Raw genomic sequence first — 12,834 nt, forward strand, 5'->3', positions numbered from 1 at the left:
TAACTCGAACCGAAAATTCATTAAAATGTATTTGCTCTAAGTAAATATTTAAATGAATATTACACACACTAGGGAAGGAAGAGGCTTGTTTAATTCCGTTTGCCTTCTCTCTGGGAGTAATCTTCGTTTTCCCCTTATAGGCTGATTTTTCTATTAACCACAGTGTCTCCTGCCTGGGGGAGCCATACTGAAATCAACCAAGCCTCACCCAGATGGAGAGCATTTGGGTTTGGGTTGTGGAACCTTTTTGGAACTGGCTGCCTTCCAAGGCTTCGTGGTCCTTCTATAGTCGCATAACTGCACCTGTATGGGAATGATATGAAAGATGAAACCAGGTACGCATTTTTCCCCACATTCCTTTGTACTTTTGTTTCTAACAAGGCAGCTGGGGCATTTCTGGCTTGTTGCCCAAATGACAACACTTACAGAAGAAATGAAAATAAAAAGCAAACAAGTCTAAGGCCAGCTTTTTTTTCCTTGTCTTTTTAAAATATGTTATTTTTATTAGAGTATAGTTAATGTACTGTGTTTTGTCAATTTCTGCTATACAGCAAAGTGACTCAGTCACATGTATATATACACATTCTTTTTCTTATACTATCTTCCATTATGATCTATCCCAAGAGATTGGATAGAGTTCCCTATGCTGTACAGTAGGACCTCATTGCTTATCCATTCTAAGGCCAGCTTCTGAGATTCATCATAGAAATTTTAAACTCAAGGCAGAGCCAATGCTTTTTTGGGGGGTGGCACACCCAAGGCATGTGGAAGTTCCAGGCCAGGGATCAGTCCCGCACCACAGCAGTGACAATACCAGATTCCTAACCCACTAGGCCACCAGGGAACTCCAGAGCCAACACCTTTGAGACAATACAAAGCTGGGGTTGGGATGGGGAGGGGGAAGAGGTGGGCACTGAGTTTTAAGAATCCTGTTCTCCTGAGTTTCAGATTTTAGGTTCTGGTCTAAGCGATAGGCAAAGAAGAAAATGTGATTTGTCAGAAGGAGTTTCTCTTGTTTACCTGGAGTAAGGATTCCCTGTGCTCCGGGGCGGGTAAGAAAGAGTCAGAGAGAAAGGCAGACAAGATTATGAGCCGTCCTAAGGTGATGAACCCCTCAAATGGCTTGGGAGTCTGAAAATAGAAGGAGCCTGGGACCCATCCTGTTTCTTCACCATCCCCACGTGGACTCCCTCATGCCTCCTGGCACTGAGGGAAGGGTAGTAATGGCCACATGTGGGTCCTGGGCGGAAGGACCCTTTTGTTTCCCAGCCATCTGCCATGTGGCTGGGCATGAGCCCACACAGACTAGGCAGAGCTGGAAGAGAAGCCTGGGTCTTCTCACTGGGACTGGGTACATGAAGTGTGGGTGTGTGGGGGGTGTCCTTCCCAGTTATCAGGCAAGGAATGTTCAAGGTAGAGGCTTCGATCCTCTTGGACATCTAATCACCATGTAAATTCTCTCTCCTAGGAGTTCACCTCCCTCTACAGCATATACCCCAACGACACATCCCATGTTTTTTCTTCTTTGATGAAAATCGCACAAAATAGACTTTTATCAGAAAATATAAAGCCATACAGCAAATAGCAGGTATGTCACATGGATTCAGCATCAGAAGTATCAATATCAAAAAAAGGTAGAGGAGGGAGTTCCCACTGTGGCCCAGTGGGTTAAGGACCCGACATCTCTGTGAGGATGTGGGTTCCATCCCTAGTCTTGCTCAGGGGGGTTAAGGATCCTGTGTTGCTGTGGCTGTAGCATAGGTCGCAGATGCTACTCTGATTTGAGCCCTAGCCTGGGAACTTCCATATGCTGCAGGTGTTGCTGTAAAAAAAAAAAAAAAAAAAGAAGAAGAAGTAGAGGAATGCTTGATTTTTATATCTTTCCAGAAAAACGAGATTTCAGCATCACTCTCACGTAAAGAAGCTCTCAAAGAATACTCCATACAAGTAAAAACGGTATTATAGAGGTGTGTCAGGCTGTTGCTTGCCTTCGATTCCTGAAATTTTTACTAATGTTTAACCTGTTGTGATTAATGTTCTCCTCCTAAGTAAATACACACGTCCATTCCTGATTTTAATTTGTCATTTTCAACCCTTTTCTTAAAGATGGTCCCTAAAGTTGTATCTTCTCAAGACTTGAAGGAGAAAAGCAAGGTCATTTTAGAAAACAAAGTAGATTCCATTTCCTATACAGTGTGATCCATAGATTATTTGTAACCCTCCTTCCTCAAAGGGTGTTCTTCCACAATCAAAGGAACTTTACAGTTTCTCTTGAAGTGTTTGGAGACCACTTCAAAAAATACCACACTCTACAAAGTCTGGCTGCTGTCTTTGAATCTGTTTGCTTCTTGCTTCCTGGACATCAGAGCCATCGAGTTGAGATCAGTTAGAGAGGCATCCACAGTATATGAGAAATTAGCTATTGTGATGTGGTGTGTGTTAAGCCATTGTGATTTGAGGATTATTTGTTATTCCCTATATGCTTGCCTTTGCTGACTGCTGCAGTCCCCAAACTCTTTTAACCCCATGAAGCAAACATAACTAACTATTGCAGCTACAAAGATTCAAGCAATTACTCAGTTATTACATTGAATAATATGTTTGCTGCCAAATAATTTGAATGCACAGAAATAAATGTCATTCATAGAGCTGTTTGCCTATAATAATGTAATGAACTAATTGTTGAGTTGAAGCCTCATTTTTTTTTTTAAGAGGGTGAGGTGACCATTTTTAACTTTGTGATGGTCCCAGTAAAGGCTAGAGATGAAGCAATTTCTACCTCTGACCTGAGTGTATCCTGGGCCAACGTGCTTCTTCCCATTCTAACTGTACCAGTGTGTTGTTAGGGCATTTAAAAAAATAAACAGCCTCCATCCTCACAGAGAGCAGATTTACGTACCTCAAAATTCAACAATGCATCGACATAAACAGCACAAAACTCAGCAAAATACCTTTCAAGCTTTTGTCAAGCCCAGGCACATTTTTACAATAGTACTTTAAATTAAAGTTTCAAGTGGCTTATTTGAGCCTCGGGTTTCCAGTTGGTTGACATTAAAAGTGGTCTTAGAGTCAGCGTCTGTATTTTCTGCTCTAGATTATTCTTTTTTTTTCCCTTTTAACTCAAATATTCAAAAGAGCATGTGTGAACAGACAAACTTTCTGAAAAGGCCACTTCATTATCGCCCTCAATGATTTGAGAGTCCTGTCCTTATCAGCCCTGAAACTGGTTTCCTTTGTGTGGCCCGTGAGGGTCCCTGAAAAAGCTATTCCTCATTCATCAATTGCTTGCTATTCAGAACCAAATCTTAGTGCTTGGTGATTCTTGCCTTTCTGAAGATCCGCCTGTCATTGTACAAGATTATCATGCTGTTAAAACGTGATTAGCCAAGCAGGCTAATCTTTCAAAGTACCTCGAACCTGAAAGTAGGCGAACGAAGGACTTTTTGGGGTTTTTTTGTTTGTTTTTTTTTGTTTCCTTTTTAGGGCCACACCTGCGGCATATGGAAATTCCTAAGTGAGGGCTCAGATCTGGTGTTACAGCGGCCTACACCACAGCCACTGCAACACCAGATCCAAGCCACATCTGCCACCTACACTGCAGCTTGCGGCAACACAGGATCATGAACCCCCGGAGCGAGGCCAGGGATGGAAGCTTTATCCTCAAGGACACTGTATCAGGTTCTTAACCCACTGAGCCACCACGGGAATTCTCATGAGCGATGTTTTTGTACCTGTAAATCCTCACCAGCTTCTCACCTGAGAAGTGTGGGAAGTCCAACAGCGTGCTTATTCATCCTCGGGAACAGCTAACTGGCTGCCTCTTCCTTGCCAGGAGCTCTAGGACAACGGCCCTAGGCAGAGGGTTATCCAGGAAAAGAGGGATTTTAAAGCTAAGCATTGGCATTTATTTAAAGTTTCCATTTTTCTCCTTTGGGATTGGAGGGATCAAGAGGAAGCCTGAGGGAAGATACAGCATGATGCGTGTGTCTTGTTTTGATCCAGAGAGTGTGATCATCATGAGATTATAGGTTTGCCTTCCTGACTTTGCTGATTTTCTTACATTTTCAGGAGTAAAGATGTTTTACATCCAAGGTCAAACAAAAAGCAAAAAACAAAACAAAATGAAAAAAACCCTATCTGTATCCTGTAGGAGGTTTAACCTATAACAAACAACTCAAACAATAGTGATTAAGCCATAGAACAAGAATCTAGAGCCCCTCTGAGTTTAAAGAGCCCCTCTGCTGAGTTTATGGTCAACCTCTCTACCCAAAATGCAATTTCCTTTTTCATCCAACATGTTCCCCTCAAGGTGGAGAGGAATCAAAGCAAAAGGAGGACTGAAACAGCACACAAGCCCCTATGTCATCGTCCTTTAAAATAAAAAGCTTTTCTGGAGTTCCCATTGTAGCTCAGCAAGTTAAGGACATGATGTTTTGTTTGTGAGGACTCTGGTTCAATCCCTGGCCTCGCTCAGTGGGTTAAGTGTCTGGTGTTGCCATGAGCTGCAGCATATGTTGAAGATGCAGCTCAGATCCTGGGTTGCTGGCATTGCTGTGGCTGTGGTGTGGGCCTCTTGCTCTGATTTGACACCTGGCCTGAGAAATTTTTTTTTTTTTTTTTTTTTTTTTTTTTTTTGCTTTTTAGGGCCACACTTGAGGCCTCTGGGGGTTCTCGGCTAGGGGTCTAATTGGAGCTACAGCTGCAGGCTCACATCACAGCAACGCCAGATCCAAGCAGTGTCTGTGACCTACACCACAGCTCAGGGCCACGTGGGATCCTTAAGCCACTGAGTGAGGCCAGGGATCGAAGCCAAGACCTCATGGTTGCTAGTTGGATGGATTCATTTTCATTGTGCCACAATGGGAACTCCTGGCCCAGGAACTTTCATATGCCGCAGGTATGGCCGTAAAAGGCTTCATGACAACCAACCTGAGACTTGAGCATAAGCCAGTCATAACCCCTGCAGCCCCCTCCCTTCCATGGCCCTTAAAACTTTATCTCACGGAGTTCCCATTGCAGCGCAGTGGTAATGAACCTGACTAGTATTCATGAGGACGTGAGTTCGATCCCTGGCCTCGATTGCTGGGTTAAGGATCCGGTGTTGCCGGGAGTTGTGGTGTAGGTCACAGAGGTGGCTTGGATCTGGCATTGCTGTGGCTGTGGCAAAGGCCAGCAGCAATAGCTCTGATTTGACCCCTAGCCTGGGAATGTCCATGTGCCTCATGTGTGGCCTTAAAAAGACAAACAAAACAAAACAAAACAAACTTTGTCTCCTGACTGGTACCTTGGAGATGGTCTGAGGACATTAGTTAGTCTTTCCTGGTTGCTGGCCCTCCTGATTAAAGCAGCTTTTCCTTTTCCACCAACACTTGTGTCTGGAGTATTGGCTTTTTGAGCACCAAGCAGACACACTTGGGTTTGGTACCCACCTTGCCCACCTCCAAGTGTATCAAGTAGAGACCACATACCATCTAAAGGGGAAGAGAGGCTTGAGACCCAGTCCTGGCTAAATGTCATATGAGGAGGTGGACTTGGGGCTCCTGAGCCTATGATTTCAAAGGAATCTAGAAATCTAGATTTTCCTGTGAACTCTCCCCACCCTTATTTTGGGGGTATCGAAGAAGTTTTGTGTAAATAACTTAAAAATATTTCAGTCTGCACATTGGATCCAGACTTTGGGTAATCTCTCCATCGTCTCTGGGCAGATGATGTTTTCCCTAAGAGCTGCGAAAGAAAGTCTGTGCTTGCACCTTCCCAAGGTTATTGAGGATAACGGCACCCTAATTCCCCCCATCCTGTTATATAGCTGTTTTTGATCCAGCCAATGAATATCGAGAGTCTTGTTTTTGCCCCCAAATAATCTACAGACTCTCTTTCTCGGGCAGACAAAGGTCCTAGGTTGCCTTTCTCGTCCCCTGAGGCAGCCCTGTCTTCTAATTGCTGCCCTGTGTTCCTATGAAGGTGACCATGGGTGGGCTGTGTCCCCATGGACCTCCCCGGGAGAGGGGACAGATATCTCTCCTGGGGAGGGGTTTGTGATGGTCTTCCATCTGAGAAACAGCAGCTGTTTGCTTAAGCCACCCCCAAATGACTGTATTCCATGCAGCTTTGAAACTCCACATAAATAATGGGCTTCTAGAAATACTTTCCTTGGATGAAGTGTAGAATTCTTTTTTTTTTTTTTTTTTTTTTTTTTTTTTTGTCTTTTTGCCATTTCTTGGGCCTCTCCCACGGCATATGGAGGTTCCCAGGCTAGGGGTCTAATCAGAGCTGTAGCCGCCGGCCTACGCCAGAGCCACAGCAACGCGGGATCCGAGCCACGTCTGTGACCGACACCACAGCTTATGGCAACGCCGGATCCTTAACCCACTGAGCAAGGCCAGGGATCGAACCCTCAACCTCATGGTTCTTAGTCGGATTTGTTAACCACTGAGCCTTGATGGGAACTCCAAGTGTAGCATTCTTCATCCTTTTTTGGCGATACTGTCTGATGGTTCAGTTCATGCCATTAGGGCTGAGACTGAAGCCACACAGTCCATTCAGAACAATGATGGCCTGAAAATTATGAGAAAACCAAAGCCACTACCTCCCTGCCACCGGCCACCTTCAACTTAGATACACTCTGCCTTTGCCTCCCTGCTGGAGAAGAGTCTGTCCGCAGCTATTTTAAGAACAGTGCATTTAAGAAAGTGCATTTTCCACTAAGCTCTAACCAGGGCTATACGGATAATCCTTTCCATTTTAGCAAGTCCTTTAAGTGCCTGGCTGTGTAACAGGGTCCAGTAATTACAGATGATGCTGCAATCAGCTTTCAATTTTGAACACATAGTGGGGGGGGGAAGGTCTCCTCGGGGCCTAATAGAAGTTTATTGGCTTGTTTATTTTGCTAATGGATTTTTATCCCCAACCACCATCACTTGTCAGGGAGCATACTCTTAATTAAGAGAAAAGCTGGGACGATGGTGTTAGAAATATTGCTGCCTTTTTTTCCAGAAGCGGGCTGACTTAGAGACTCGTCAATGGGTGGTTGTTATTTCCAGACCCAAGCTTCTTGGTACCTAAGCGAACAGAAAGAAATGATGTCAACAGGAAACCCTTGTGAGATAAATTAACCTAAGGAAACTTTAGTAAAGTAAACCTTTCATGGGGGTCTCCGCCGGGAGTTGAGCGTGCTGGAAAACAGCAAACAACCGAAGGAATGAAACCCGGAAGCACTGGCCCAAACTGTATACAATGTTCCAAACACTTTCAGAGAAAAAGACTTTCTCTGCCATGCAAATCTGCCTCTGTGTTAGAGACTCCATGGGGATTTTGTGGCTCCAAAATATGGTTACAATATGGACAAAAATAATAACAGGAGCCCATGTTGCCGGAGCAGCATGTGAAAAGCATATTCCTATCAATTTTCATGGATGATCTCGTTTAATTTTCTCAACTATCTCTGAAGGAGAGAACCGTCGTCTGAGTTTTAGAAATCAGGGTGACGACGGGCTCTGATGTCAAACCACTCAGCAGCTCAGCTAATGAGTTAACACGAGGATTTGAATGCAGGACTCTACGCTTTATACAATACACACTCCTAAACTCCAAAGACTCTTTTTTGTTTTGTTTTCTTTATTATTATTAAAGTATAGTTGACTTAGGAGTTCCCACCATGGCTCTGTGGTTAGCAAATCCAACTAGGAACAATGAGGTTGCAGGTTCAATCCCCGGCCTTGCTCAGTAGGTGATGCCGTAAGCTATGGTATAGGTTGCAAACGTGCTCTGATCCCGCGTGGCTGTGGCTGTGGCGTAGGCCGGCGGTTACGGCTCTGATTAGACCCCTAGCCTGGGAACCTCCATATGCCGTGGGAGCGGCCCTAAAAAAGGCAAAAAAAAAAAGTGTAGTTGACTTATGTTTCTTCAAGTTGTTGTACTGCAGAGTGACCCAATCACACACATTTCCCTGTGCTGTACAGTAGGCTCCCATTGCCCACCCATTCCAAATATAACGTCTTTCATCCAAAAAACACCCATTCTCATTCATGGCCTCCCCAGAGTTCATGTCCATCCGCGTCCTTTTGACATCAGTGTATAATGGATGAAGCAACCACTGGACATCCCATTAGGGTAGGTCAGGGTTATGGTTCTCAAGCAGTTGCTAAATATACTTTCAACTTTTGGTTTTTTTTGTGTGACATTTGTTATCAGGTTCATTTACACATCTCCTCTGCTAAAGCCTGATGGTGTTGGTCCAAAGATAATCATGCCATTTGATAATAAACATAAAGAAAATATTGAGTAACGGTAATAGATTCTTTCCTTAGGTGCTTTATTCTAATTTGGAAACATACCCTTTGATGCAACCATTTCCAGAAATCTGTCTGGGCAAATAAATGCTAATACAATGACTGCCTCAGACGGTGATAAAAATAACTGCGGATGCCTTTTTTTTTTTTTTAAGGGCTGCACCCACAGCATGTGGAAGTTCCCAGGCTAGGAGTTAAATTGGAGCTGCAGCTCCCAGCCTACACCACAGCCATAGCAATACCAGATCTGAGCCGCATCTGTGCTACACCATAGCTCACAGCCATGCCGGATCCTTAACCCACTGAGCAGGGCTAGGGATCGAACCCAAGTCCTCATGGATGCTAGTGGCATTTGTAACCCACTGGGCCACAAAGAGAACTCCCAACTGCTGATGACTCAGGCAAGAATAAAACCCTCCTTGACCAGAAAAATGTAGGATCTTGAGGTCATTGAGAAAATGTGTCATAGCCACGTTGCAGAAATTAAAGGCCAAACTGCCAATAACCAACATGCCTAATATGTGATTTCTACACTGGGGTTTTCTCAAGTACAGTCAAGTACATTTACATTCTGACTTTCCCCCTCATCATAGTACTTGTGGTCATTTCTCTAAGTACTCTCAGGGAAGTCGCATCAGCCCTGGCCAATAATGTTGTAATGAGCCTTCTCAAGCCTGTTCTCAACACTAGCACACCCACAACAATATGGGGACATCCAGAAATGAACGCTGTCTTTTGATATAAGCCAACTCCACTCCCCAGGACCCCACTCCAGGCAAAGAGGAAAGGGGAGGAGCCGGATGCTCTAAAGCCCCTGTCTTTCCCTTGCTTTAGGTCTGCAGATCCTTCTCCTGTTCTGTCCTGATGCTTCTCAGGGCATGTAAGGTCCTCCTTGCTGCCTTGTAAGTAGGATAGTAATGCTTGTGCCTTGGAAACCTCCTCCATCTGCAGCCTATACGCCTCCATCCTTCATGTCCCAAACAGGCCCCAGATATCTCCCCACTACCAGCTCCTCGGGCATCAAGAGCCTGAAAACATCCTATTAACATCTTCTGAGTATCTGTATTGGGAATGCAGTGGCAGCTCCTGGAGGATTTGTGGAATTACCTTTTTTAAAAAAAAAACTGGTTGGTAGAGTTCATGTTGTGCCTCAATGGGTTAAGAACCTAACGTAATCTCCCTGAGGATGCTGGTTTGATCCTTGGTTTTGCTCAGTGGGTTAAGGATCCATCATTGCAGCAAGGTGCAGAATAAGGCACAGATTATGGCTCACATCCAGTTTTGCCTTGGCTGTGGCTGTGGTGTGGGCCAGCAGCTGCATCTCCAATTCTACCCCTAACCTGAGAACTTCCCTATGCTATGAATGTGGCCGTAAAAAGAAAAGAAAAAAAATGGTTGGGGAGTTCCCTGGTGGTCTAGCGGTTAGCGATCTGGCATTGTCCCTGTTGTGGCTTGGGTTCAATCCTTGGCCCGGGAACCTCTGTAGGCTGTGAGCGTGGCTGGAAAAAAAACAGTTGGTTTCTGATATATTTTGGATGTGAGCTCCTTATCAAATAGATGGATGGTTTGCCTTTTCATTCTGTTGCTATTTCCACAATTGTGCAGAAGCCTTTTAGCTGTATGGAGTCCCACTTAGCAGTTTTTGCAATTGTTGCCTGGGATTTTTGGTGTCCTAACATTGCCAGATCAGCTGCCCTGTGACAAGGATTATGAGGTGGCGCTACTTCCAATGCTTGGGAACAAAGCATAGTGGGAGATAAGTGGGAGCCTCCTCCCGCTGCCTGGACAGAATCAAGGACTCTGTGACATCTGGGCTCTTGAAATCCTTGAGAATCTTGGAATAGGTAACCCAGGTCCTACCCCCCAGAATGCAGACTTGGTCCCCCTTTCAGGAATGAGGCGGCCACGTGGTCAGATTTGTGGCGAGTACTGCCTGCGTGTCAGCGGACACCGGGTCTTGCTGGAATTCACCTGCTCAGGTAAAGACACCAAGAAAGAAAAAGCTCCTGAATCTAAAAAATAATTTTGAAGAATTCTGAAGCATACTGCAAGTCCATAGAGCATTTCTCTTCATTTTGAAAAGGTTTTGTTTATAAGATAATATTGCATCACAGAGAAAATTTGAGAAACTGAAATCGTTGGCAAAATACCTTCTGTTTAAGGTTGGTTTTCTGAGACAGTTTCTCACACTGGGTCATTCACGTGACGCACTCTGCTCTGTCCAAGGACCAGGTGTTCTATTATTTAACTTGTTCTTTTTTTTCTTTTAAAATCTAAATTGACGTCTTTAAATTTTAACACTTATTTTCTCTTTGTACGAGGCCAAAATAGCTCTACAATTATGCATGTGATGGCCCAATTATGCTTATTTTTAGAGCAAACACGCATGATGACCACCATAATAATGAAATCAAATGTTTATCCTTACGCCTTAATGGTTCTCGCTTCTAGTGATGCAAATGCCACATTGGGTTCAGTATTCTTTTAAGTTTATGCTTTTCTGCAGAAGTCAGGGTTTTATCAGAGAAGAGATAAAGCAAATGATACAAACTATACAATGGCTTTTAAGAATGAAACCACATGGGTTCTGGGACCTGGCTAAGTATTGTGTGTAAGGATTAAGTCCTTGCTTCTTGAGTTTGACAAGAAATCAGCAGAACCAGAAGTTGGGAGGAGAAGACAGATGAGTGTCTTAATCCTGGCCTCCTCTATTGATTCATCACATTCATTCTTCTTTTTATTAAATTTTTTTTGACCACGTCCACAGCATGTGGAAGTGCTCAGGCTAGGGACTCAACCCACACCACAGCAGTGACACAAGCCACAGCAGTGACAGTGCCAGATCCTCTACCGAGCCACCAGGGAACACCAATTTATCAGGTTCTTTTTTTTCACAGTCTCAGAGTAATGTTTCAAAGTTGAATTCTGACCTTGACCATCTTCTTCTTAAAAAAATCTTTTTTTTTGATTCTTTAATTTTATTTGTTGCTTTTTAGGGCCCCACCCACAGCAAATGGAAGTTCCCAGGCTAGGGGTCCAGTCGGAGCTACAGCTGCTGGCCTACACCACAGCCACAGGAACACAGGATCGGAGCCACGTCTGTGACCTACACCACAGCTCATGGCAACACTGGTTTCTTAACCCACTGAGTGAGGCCTGAAATCAAACCCACATCCTCATGGATACTAGCCAGGTTCATTACCGCTGAGCCATAACGGGAACGCCTTTAAAAATCTTAAAAGTCTTCTTTTGATCTCCAAATGCTTTCATTGTTTATAGGACCATGAAAGATCAGGCCCCTCTTTCTCACCCTGTCTCATCATTCACAACGGTTTCCTTTGGACCCCAGGCTCTGGATACATTGAAATCTCTGCAAGTCCTGAGCAAAGCAATGTCCATTGTTGAGGAATTAATACGTCCTTCTCCCTCTGCCTGGCCTGCCCTTCACTATCCAAATACATCCTCAGCCGCTTCTCCTCCAACCTTTTCTTAATTTTCTAGTTTTCAGCCTAGAGGCATCCTCCTCCATGAGCAATTTTTTTTTTTTAAAGAAATGTCAAAGTTAAGGATGCCTCTGGGCTGAAGAATGTCATGTGTTTGATGCCCATGGGATGGAACGTTCAGAACAAAATGGAGACAGACTGTGGTCCAATGGGCTTACCCTCCACTCGCTGGTATCAAACACAGAACCTAGATGGCTAACTTCTCCACAGAAGGAGAAACTTGCAGTTGTCAGGGAGTCCTGAGGCTCTGAGCTGGCTTTTCTCACAGCTACGGGTGAAGAGAGGGCTGGGGGTGGGAGGAGTGGGGGGGTGGTCGGAGGAGACACTGAAGCCCACCACTCAAGTGCAGTGGGGACCCTCTGCCCTGGTGAAAACGCAGGGAACTTTGAAGCTGTACTTCACTGTCATCTGCTAACAACCTCCATGCAAGCCCAGTTCCATTATTTCCTACATCTGTGAAATCCAATCACAACTTTCTTTAGCATCATTGGAGACACAAAGGGCCACATCCCTCTCTGATCTCTTCGGGGCCACTTTCCTATCAAAAAAGCTTGAATACATCAAAGGAGATTTAAGAAATGGATTAGATCTTATATATGCTGTGTTGCCATATAGATATTTTATAGGAATGAAGGTGATGGGTTTGACACCGTCTACTGCCCTTATATATATATATATATCCCCTTGGAGAGAGAAAAATGCATAAATAAAAGGCAGAGGGGACTCCAATTTTGTAACTGGGATCTTCCTGATAATTCAGCAAATTACATTCCTAGGGACCCCTAAGGCACCAAGTTCAGGGTCCTAATAAAGTATTAATTGTGTAATATATATCCTTTCTTCATTAGTCTTTGCCTCCCTTCCCCCAGCAGCTTCTGAATTAGGAAACCTAACCAGGGGATAATATTAGACACCCAATGCATGCTCAGAGAATGAATGAATCAATGAGTGATTCCATGAGGTTCTTTCAATGCTTTGTTCTGAGCAAAGACATAGTTTTGTCTTAGGAAGCGATGATCCATGAGTCTCTTTCCTACCTGTGG

Source organism: Sus scrofa, chromosome 14 (assembly GCF_000003025.6).
Source record: "Sus scrofa isolate TJ Tabasco breed Duroc chromosome 14, Sscrofa11.1, whole genome shotgun sequence".
In the NCBI taxonomy this organism is placed as follows: domain Eukaryota; kingdom Metazoa; phylum Chordata; class Mammalia; order Artiodactyla; family Suidae; genus Sus; species Sus scrofa.